The sequence below is a fragment of the Quercus lobata genome, chromosome 3 (assembly GCF_001633185.2).
Source record: "Quercus lobata isolate SW786 chromosome 3, ValleyOak3.0 Primary Assembly, whole genome shotgun sequence".
Classification (NCBI taxonomy): Eukaryota; Viridiplantae; Streptophyta; class Magnoliopsida; order Fagales; family Fagaceae; genus Quercus; species Quercus lobata.
Window position 1 is genome coordinate 19,255,203 of NC_044906.1, and position 10,325 is coordinate 19,265,527.

A 10,325-nucleotide genomic window follows, 5' to 3' on the forward strand; every position below is an offset into this window, starting at 1 on the left:
CCCCTTGCTGTGAAATCCCTGGGGCAAAGACATGTACACTTCCTCATCTAAATCCCCATGTAGGAAAGCATTATTTACATCCAATTGATGTAAAGGCCACCCTTTGACTGGAGTAATGCTCAACAAGACCCTGACAGATACTGATTTAGCAACAAGAGAGAAGGTCTCGGAATAATCCAAGCCTTCCTGTTGAGTATAGCCCTTTGCCACCAACCTAGCTTTGTATCTCTCCACTGAACCATCAAGATTATATTTAATTCTGTAAATTTATTTATTAATTTTAAGGAAAAGTTAATTTTAAAAAATAAAAATAAAAAATAAAAAAACCAAGAAATTAGATTAAGAAACTACACCCTATTTGGAGAACAACAGTGAAGTAACATTTTGTGGTGGCTTTCTGGTCATTGGAATGGATTTGGATGGAGTGGGGTGCCCAAATTCGCACAAGCTAATATTCTCTTCAATTTTGGTATGGTGAACAACCAAACTGAGGCTTCTACCAAGAACATTCGCAAGATTAGTGATAAACAAATCGGGGTCTATTCAACGCTTTATGACTAGGGAGGGAGATCCAAGATGGCTTTCTCTAGGCAAAGTGCTGAGGGACCTATGTATTACAGCAACTGTGGTGCATTTGGTGAATGTCAGCATCAAAATGATACTAAATTTGAATACACTTGTCCTACCTAGGTTCCAACCCAAGTCACCAAGTGAATGGTCTTTGAGACATGCATCTGGTAGGTGTGTAAGAAAGTGTGGACAAGCATTTATATGCAAGAGTGGTGATGGGTTTGTGAAGGTAGAAAATGTTCCTCCAGTTGCGACCATGACAACAATAGTGAGCACAAACAAAAGAAGCAAAAGTTTCTTCATGGCCTCAATTCCCATCCTCAATACCTGACATTGTTGCCGAATTCCATGTCCTTTACTTTGAACCCTTACTACTTTGATCTTCCAAATTCGAATTTCGATAATCTAGAGGCCCAACTCAAATTCTCTTGGTCTCTCTTCTCCCTCTTTCCCCTCTCGGTCTCTCTTTCCCCCTTTTTCTCCCTCTCAATATCTCACAGTATTGGGTGGGTGGGGATTCAATTTAGTTCTTCAATATTGTTCTCCGAATAAGATTTAATTTCTTAATCTAATATATGTTTTTTTTTAATTAACATTTTCTTAAAGTTAATAAATAAAATAATAAATTGAAAATTAAATAAATGACAAAAACGGCGTAGTTTTGCTATGGATAACAGCAACAACAAACAGATTGCTAAAGGATAACTTAATTGAGAAAAAATGAAATTTAGAAGATTGAAATGACAAAATTCAAATTTAGAAGATTGAAATGAAAAGTTATGAAACCTAAAAAAGTTAATTTTTGCATTTTGGGAAAAAATTTTATTTTAAGAATAAAACGTAATATAATCCCCTATGAAAGCTATATATTTCTACAAATAAATTTTTTGATAAATTATATAAAATAATTAGGCAATATATAGAAATGTTTGTATTGAAACTGTGGTTTTCAAGGCTTTCAATGTGGCAGAAAATTATTACTCTAATGACGTGACAATTGTGAAAGGCTGAAAATGAACTATATAAAGTAGGAAAAAATTGGCATCTGCCCTTTTACAAAAAAAAATTCAGCATTTTGCCCTCTTTCCCAAACTAATTAGGAAAATGCCCCTTTTTTGAAACTCGATTTTCTCAAAATCGAGTTATAAAAAGAAAAATTTCTGGAGCCCTATAGTGGCGTTTTAAGGAGCCTATAGTGACGTTTTAAGGACCTATAGTGGTGTTTTTTTAACTCAATCTCCATAAAGTCGAGTTACATGCAATTTTTTTTTTTTTTTTTTTTTTTTTTTGAAAAGGGCATTTGCCAATTTTCTCCATATAAAGTATAAACTATAAACAAACTACGTATACATATATCGATAATATGCATCTCGCATTAATCATTGAACGATAATGACAAATTTAGGGAAAAATCTATTGTAAAACTTTCATTCTATCATAGTGAATTTGTTGTCTTGAAGATAGTTTAAGTTAAATTATCCTCACGTTTTTTACCTTGAAACTATTGGTTTCATTGATTTTCATGAGTTATCATATCGCTGTCTTCTTTTCTTTTCCGTACTTAGTGATATGATTATTTGTGTTTAACCTAGATCTGAATAATAAAACTAAGTAACAACTTGGTTAATTAATTAAGTTAAATAATCTAGTTTACAAGGGTCTAAACAAACTGACTACATATTGTTTCTTAATACAATAAACATATTAATTATTGTTGCTAAGATAAAATTTTAGAAATTATCTATTGTTTTTAAATGCAACAAACATAATAATTGTTGTTATAAGTGAACTTTAATTATTATTATTGCTTGGAATGCTTTTATCTATTATTTTATGTCTTTACTCATTACAATTATTTTATTTACCAATTCAACTCAACTTTGACAACTAGTGGCCTTTACAATTGTATTAAGAAAATTTTTGTTGTGTTAACATTTGCATTTATCTTCACACAATCAATCCCCTATTGCATGCCCCTTGTCTATTTTCTTTTTTCTTTTTTCTTTTTTTTAGAATCACTCTTGTCTAATTGTTTAATTGTTTTTTAGTGTAACATTTCCTATTTAAAAAAACTAAGATATTGTCAAGAAAATCATATTCAAGCTTATTTTAATTCAACTTAAAAAAAAAAAAAATTGGGTCAATAGTTCAAAATTTTATTTTAAAGGATCATAACAAAATTATTTTAAAATTATTATACTAATTCCTTTTTTTTTTTTTTTTGCCAGCTCAGGGAGTTCAAAAAGCTTCACTTGCCGCCGCCTCTGCTAATAGCATCAAAATACAACAACATAATAATGTTTGAAGGCAGATAGTCAAACCTCGTAAAATCTTGTTGCCGAGTGACCCTGTTCTTTGTGAGTTTTTTTGGACACTAATTAGCTTCCCAGAAGTAATAGCTAACCTTCACCCTTGGAGTTTACCCAAAAGATACGAGATGGGGAGAGAATGAGACTGTTCAAAAACCATGACTACTTTTGCATCCAATTCTACTTTGACAGCTTGCATATTCTATGCAATGCAGATCAGAAAACCGTCTCTCTCTCAAGGCTCACAACTCTGCCTCAACGCTGGTTGCTATTTCTATAGCTCTGGTACAACCTGAAACCCAAACACTTAGAGCCTGTTTGGTAAAGGTGTTTGATTATAGTTGTATACTTGTATTGGCTAATGAATGAATTACATAGTTGAAGCTATCTATAAAATAAAATAAAAAAAATTTATTTTTACCACATTGATTAATAGTTTAATACAATCATGCTCTATTTGGTTAAACATAATTCTTTCCTTTGATTGTCATTTGACCTTCATTTTGCCTCTAGAATTCCTTCATCGCTTTTGTCATTTTGCTTTGGGCTAATTATTTATTCATTTATCTCGGACCATGTTAAGCTTTCTTGGAATGTCAAACTTTATTCAGAACGAAGTTTGGCCCACTCATAGTTAAGGCATTCAACAAACCTAAATTGCTCGGGTTAAGTCCAAGAAAAAGTGTTCATCCAAAAAAAAAAAAAAAAAGTCCAAGAAAAAGTTTACCTATGTCCAGTTATTTAGTAAATATGTTCATTTAATTAATAGCATAAATTTGTGAAGTGGTAAAAAAATATCAATCATTGTAATTAAATATGGTGTGCAGAGTACCACAGATTTTTAAATCTAATAACATGTTTATATTGGTTAATGAAATCACATGGTTATAGTTTTTTTTTTTTTTTTTTTAAAGAGTTTCAACTTATAGCGTTCGCTTTTGGTAATATCTCTTTTATTATCAGACTAAGATACCAGTTAGTTTTTGGTGTAGGCAAGAATTGAACCCCAAACTTTTTTAACCATAAAAAATTTTACCAGTTGAGCTAACTGGAACCTAAATATAATTATAGTTTTAATTGTCCTTGAAAAAATAAAATGCCTTTTATTTTATTGGTCAATACAACAATATAACTAAATTCAATTACAAAAACTAAGACATTACATGTAAGAAGTTGTACCCAAAATTTGTCCCAGGTTAAAAAGCCTTTTGATCATATGAGAATTCCCCACTAATAATTATGAGGGACAAAAAAGTAGCTTTCTTAGAAAAAATAGAACAAGCAAAGTTACATTTTTAACTTTTTGGCTATGGAAAAAGTAGGGTGAAAACGGTTTGGTCTGATCGGTCTTTTGCATTTTTTAGGATCGGATTAGTCTGTTCAATTTCTCCAAACCTTGGACTACTTGACGGGATAGGCTACCAATTTCAACTGGTCCAAGTCCAATAGGTTTGATCCAAATTTCAGTCTTGGGCCTGCACAGTTGCCCTTCCAATTTTTGGGCTTTTGGCAAATAATTTTGGGGGATTTTTTAAAGGGAAAAAAAAAATTGAATCAAAAAACTTAAGTTTGAAATCTCAGATTTGTGGTAAAACCCAAGAGTTTGTTCTGACCCCCAATTAAAAATAACGGCTAAATTACTTTACTCTAACTTATACTAAGTGTGGAACAAAAGTAAATAAGCACAATGAACTGATAACACTACCCTAAGTCATATTCATCCATCATCAACAATAAAATGAAAGATTAAAGAGTAGGGAAGAGAGATGCAAACACAAGATAACACCGAGATATGTTATCGAAGAGGAAACCGAAAAACTCAACAAAAAACCTCTCCGCGTCCCTCCAAGTCGAAATCGATCCACTAGAGAATAAAGTTGGAGTATGCGGATAACAAAAGACCCTCCAAGCTTAGTCTACCCCATGTACTTGAGCCCTCCAAACTCCTGCTACCAATGGACTTCTCGAAGTCTTGTCTTCTCTAGCTTTCCGGGTCTCGCAATTAAGCCCGATTGCATCTACCAATGAATGGCTCCTTCCAATGCTTCCCAATAATACCAAAGTCTCACTGACACTCAGAATGGGTGTGGTAAGTGTTTGGGCTAACAACCTCTCAAGGATCTAAAGATGGAGAGGTAGGAGTTGAGGAAAACCACAAGGAAATGTGTAGATGATTATGGATATAACAATCTCTAACTCTCAAGTGTATTTGCTAAGGTTTTCTCTCTGAAAAGCACTCCTTACAATTCGTGAATAATGAGGATATTTATAGTGTGGGTAAAGAATTTGGTTAAGCAACACAACTTTTTGTTAAACAGAAAGTTTCACGGGTCCTTTGCAGGTTGGCCTTTCTCACGAAACACTCGTGAATCTAACAGCCTAGCATGACTCTTCAGCTTCTAGTCGTGTGCTCCACACATGGTCTTTTTGTGAGTTGCTTCTCGCAAGCTACTCGCGGGTTGCTTCTCGTGAGCTACTCACGAGCTAGTCGTGAAATCCACTAATTCATCTTTTGAAACTTGATTCTTCACTAATCTCTCACAATCATCCCTTAAAAATAAACCCATATACATACAAGGAAAATGATTGAAGAAATTAAAATCAAATTTGGCACGAAATTAAAGTCAACACAAAATAGTTAGAAATCACAACTTTACAAAGTTCACTTTTAATTATGTAACTCAAAGGGTTGTCTGTGAGTGAGAGAGTCTTGCAAAGAGATTGTGTTTGGTTTAGGTGATTTCATCAGTCAATTCTCAAATCTTATGGGCCCCCTTCAAGGATGCTGGTTTGGTTTAGTTTTTGTTTTCAATTCCCATAACTCATTACTCAAAAAAATGAGTTAGAGTGGTAATGGAAACTAAAACAACTTTTTTGTGTTTTCAAATTATGAGAATTGAGTTACAATGGCAATTTTGTAAATATAACCAATAAGTGGGACCCACATGGTTGAGTTGTCTCTATCAGTAATAAATGATTTATCTTTACTAAGTTTTCTCTCTCTTATCTCTTCGTCTAGAACACTCTCATCTCTCGTCTCTCATCTCTCTCTCTACTCTTGCATCTCCTCCAATTAACCTCTACTGCTCTAACTCAATAGATGCTCCAGCATGAGACCAATCAATGAAGAAGCAAGTCAGAGGTGGAGTGGGTTGTGGGTTCTGATGGTGAGATCGGTGGAACAAGGGTTGTGTTTTGTGCAGTGGTTAGGTGCTTTGCATTGGGTTTTTAGGGGTTGGGATCGGTGAGTTTTTGTGGGTTGTAGTGGTTGTCGATGGTGGTAGGAGGCGGAGTGGAAGAGGATCTTGGCAGTGTAACACAACTTGGTGTGTTTATGAGGGAAGAAGTAGGAGTAGTGGTGGCTGAGGGAAGGAGGAGAATTGTGACTTGTGAGTATTGTTACTGTTCTGACTGGTCAAATTTGTGGGACCACTATGTTGAGTTAAAGATGAGTATTTTTAGTAGAAAACTAAAGCCAAACATGTTTGGGATCAAGTTAAGAGAAAAAGAGAGAATAAAATATGAGATAGGAGAATCAGTACTGACTCATGAAATTATTGAGATATGAGAAGAGAGATATAAGTGATGTGAGAACTAAATAGACCCTAAGAAACTTAGGTACTTATGTTATTATGGTTTTTAAAAATATATATCAAATACACAAAAAAAAAAAAAAAAAATTATATACTTACATGTTTGGTCTGCTTCATCCTTTTTTTTTTTTTTTTGGCAATTTTGGAATCGGGATAGAAACCCAAGAATTTTAAACTAAGGACCGATCAGACCAAATCCATCAAAAAATCAAATCAAACTTGACATTTGGTCCAATCTAGTTGATTAGTTTGGCCTATATGGTTTTTTTTTTTTTTTTTTTTTATTTTTTTATTTAACAATCCTAAGAAAAAGGGGTCATTCCTTGATTCACACAAAAAATAAGAGTATGATCAATAAAGTTAGTGACTAGCCTTCTTTTTTTAGGGAGTATTGAAAACAACATTGTCCCAACTCACTCTACCATATTAATCTAGTAATGCATCTCATATTTTTTTAAAGGAAAAAAAATGCATTTGTACCCTTTTATGTTTAGGGTAATTCACAATTTTCCTCATAATCTTTGAAACCAAATAATTTCTTCTTCTATATTTTGGAAGTGAGCAAATACTCCCATTTTGTTACTCTCTCCATTAAACTTATTAGAATTTTTTTATTCTTAGAATTTTTCCTTTGTGTGATGTCTAAAAAAGCCTAGCTAATAACAAAACCCCAAAAATACCCCCATAACTAAACCCTAGTAAATTTTGAATAAAAAAGAAAAAAAAAAAATATATATATATATATATATTAATGTGCTTGGGTATAATTATCCCAAATGCAGTGGGTGCTGATATGGTGGGATGATGTGATATAATCCCACAACCACATGTTCTTGCGCGATTAACTTCTCAAAAAAAAAAATTTGGGATTTTAATTGGCAACTCATGCAAAAGATTGCCTAGAATCTATGTGATCAAATTTTTTGTAACTTTACAAATCTATGTTAATGATTAATAAATAAATTATAGTGGAAATTATATTATTTGGACTATTGAGATAAAATGATTCCTTTTATAAATTTATAAAAATTAGAGTCACCAACTTTTTATTGTTGAAATTCATATATAACTTTTTCTACAAAATGAACTTTCTATATTATCAATAAATTACAAATAATAATATGATATCTTATCAATATATATATATATATATATATTAAATCAAGTCTCATACTTACAATCTTGTTCATGAATACATTATTTTGTTTGAATTTAACTTATTAAGCCTAAAGTTGGGCTTGAACTTGCCTCCTTTTCTAACTAGACAAACATAAAGTTTTTTTTTTTTCTTTTAAACTTGGCTCATTTACATGTACTGGCTTGGGAGACACGTGAGCATGTGCTGCCTATTGAGTGAGAAAATTGAGATAAAATTCTATTTGAAAAGTATGAAACCATGTAAATAAAATATGCATGTCATATAATGTTAATCTCATTTGTATAAGAATTTTGATTACATAAAGTTAGGGTAGTTATTTCACATATAAATATCTATTTTACTTTAAAAGTTTCTTCATACCTAATTGCTGAAGGCAATATCCACTTACTAAAAACTTCTGAAAATGTTGACGAATATCATTATTTTCCAACAATAATCAACTGAGTTTTGCTAAAACATTGTCACAATATTTAATTTTTTGCAATAAATTAATAGTGTCATATGCTACAACTGAAGCTCTTCGTCCAATACCAGCAAGCATCCACAATGAAAATTTTGTTATATTCATACTCCCTTGTTTATTTTTTACATTTTATGAGCATAGGAGTGATGTTTAGTTTACTTAGTTTTTAACAAATACTCATTTTAAGCAAGAAAAGAAATTAAAATAAATAAATAACAAAGGCAGTGTCATCGAATTTTCTATTAGCAAAAATCATATGTCTAGAAGATTTAAATCTAACAAACCAATATTCTTTAGGTGACATATAAAATATCCTATTTCACAATTCCAACTTTCCAAGCATTACCACCACCTTAAACTCAAAATACATGAAGAAAATTTTTGGGATATTAAAATTTATTGGGTGTATTTTTTACATTATAAAATGAAATATTTTATGAATTATAAGATTTCAATAGGGTTTAACAGAGAGCGTAAAGTGTGAGGTATTTGCTTGTTTCCAAAATATTAAGGGAAGATTGCTTGATTTTAAAGTGTTTGGGGGGGGGGGGGGTTGGAATTGTGAACTATCCAAAACGTAAAAGATGAAAAGTGTTTTTTTCCTAAGTTTGTTTGTTTGATTTTTGGGAATCAGTTTTGTGTGTGTGTGTGTAAAAAAACTATGTTTTTTATTTAAAACAATGTGTTAAAAAAAGAAGAAGCAAAAATACAAAAGTTAACCCAAAAAAATTGTGTGTGAAATAGTGAATTTTAGCTCATTAAAATTGACAAAAAAAAATTCTAGAAATACAAAAAATAATGCCACAACATTTTCACAAGACCTTTATGTTAGGACATATGTGATTCACTTGTTAGGATCATTTGTCACTATTTTATGTAATTGGCTAATACTTGTAATTTGGTAGATCTAGGATGTGTTTAATACTTCAAGAAACTGTGTTTCAATATTAAGTGTTAAAGTCATGTAAGTCTGTCCAAGAAACAAGATGAAGAAGTGTTATTCATTAAAACTGGATAGCTAGCTATCTATTGAGACCTGTAGAGCTGTTGAAGCCCGTGGCTCGATAGCAGCTCGACAGATAGGGTATCTGTCGAGGTTTATGAAAAACAAAATTCCAATTCTGTTTTGACTCCAATTTGTGATTATATGCTTGGGCTTTCTTTTCTCATAACCCTAGACATATAAAAAGATTATTTTAAGGGTCATTAAAGAGTTCACAAGTTGCACAATAGTTGAACAAAGTTTGTTTAAGCAAATTGTGACCGGAGACAGAATTTGCCCTAGTTCATCATTCTTGTGAAGAAGTTGCCATGTTTGTACACTGTAGGGTTTTGTGACTAAGCATCTTCTTGATTTTCATCATGGATGAACTAAAGAACTTTGCAGATAACAATCTTCTCTAGTTGGTGATTAAAGTACTGGGATCCACACAATTGGTTAGTCACGTACTGGGAGCCGTGCATCAAAAGGAGAAATTGTCACTACAAAACAAGTCTAATTAGGTATTGGGGTAAGGGTTCAACTGTAGGTTGGTATAAGGTACTGGGATTCCTTTACTTGTAACCGCTTGTTGTGATAATAGTAGAATTTCTGGAGTGGTGGCCTTAAAATTACCCGGTTGGGTTTTTGCCATGTTTGTTTTCTCCATTCATAAACAAATCACTGTGTCAATTTAATTTCCACTGCACTTAGTTTAATTGGTGATTTGTTTATTCTACCACGCATTTGCATGTTAATTTGATTAATTAATAAACTTGGCTAATTAATCAATTAATTCATCACAAGGGATCAATACGTTTTTGGCCTATCAAGTGGTATCAGTGCAGGCATACTTTGATTGGGTTTTAATCTTTGTTGTGTTGATCCATTGACCCCTGTTTGTCATGGATAGAGGACAGTCTTTAATCATACTTCCTTTATTTGATGGCATTAACAATGCATACTGGAAAGTACGTATGAAAGCTTTCTTGCAGTCTCTAGATTAGAAGGTGTGGCAAACTATTGAGATAGGCTGGACCAAGCCAAAAGAAGTGCCGGCCAACTGGGATGAAGCCAAGATCAAGGCGGCTAACTTCAACAGTAGGGCATTGAAGGCCTTATTCAGTGCAGTCACAAATGAGGAATTCAAGAAAATATCCTCTACTGAAACTGCTAAGGAGGCATAGATCACCCTCTAAACAACCTATGAGGGAACCAAGGCTGTCAAGGATTCGAAGCTACAGAGGCTCGG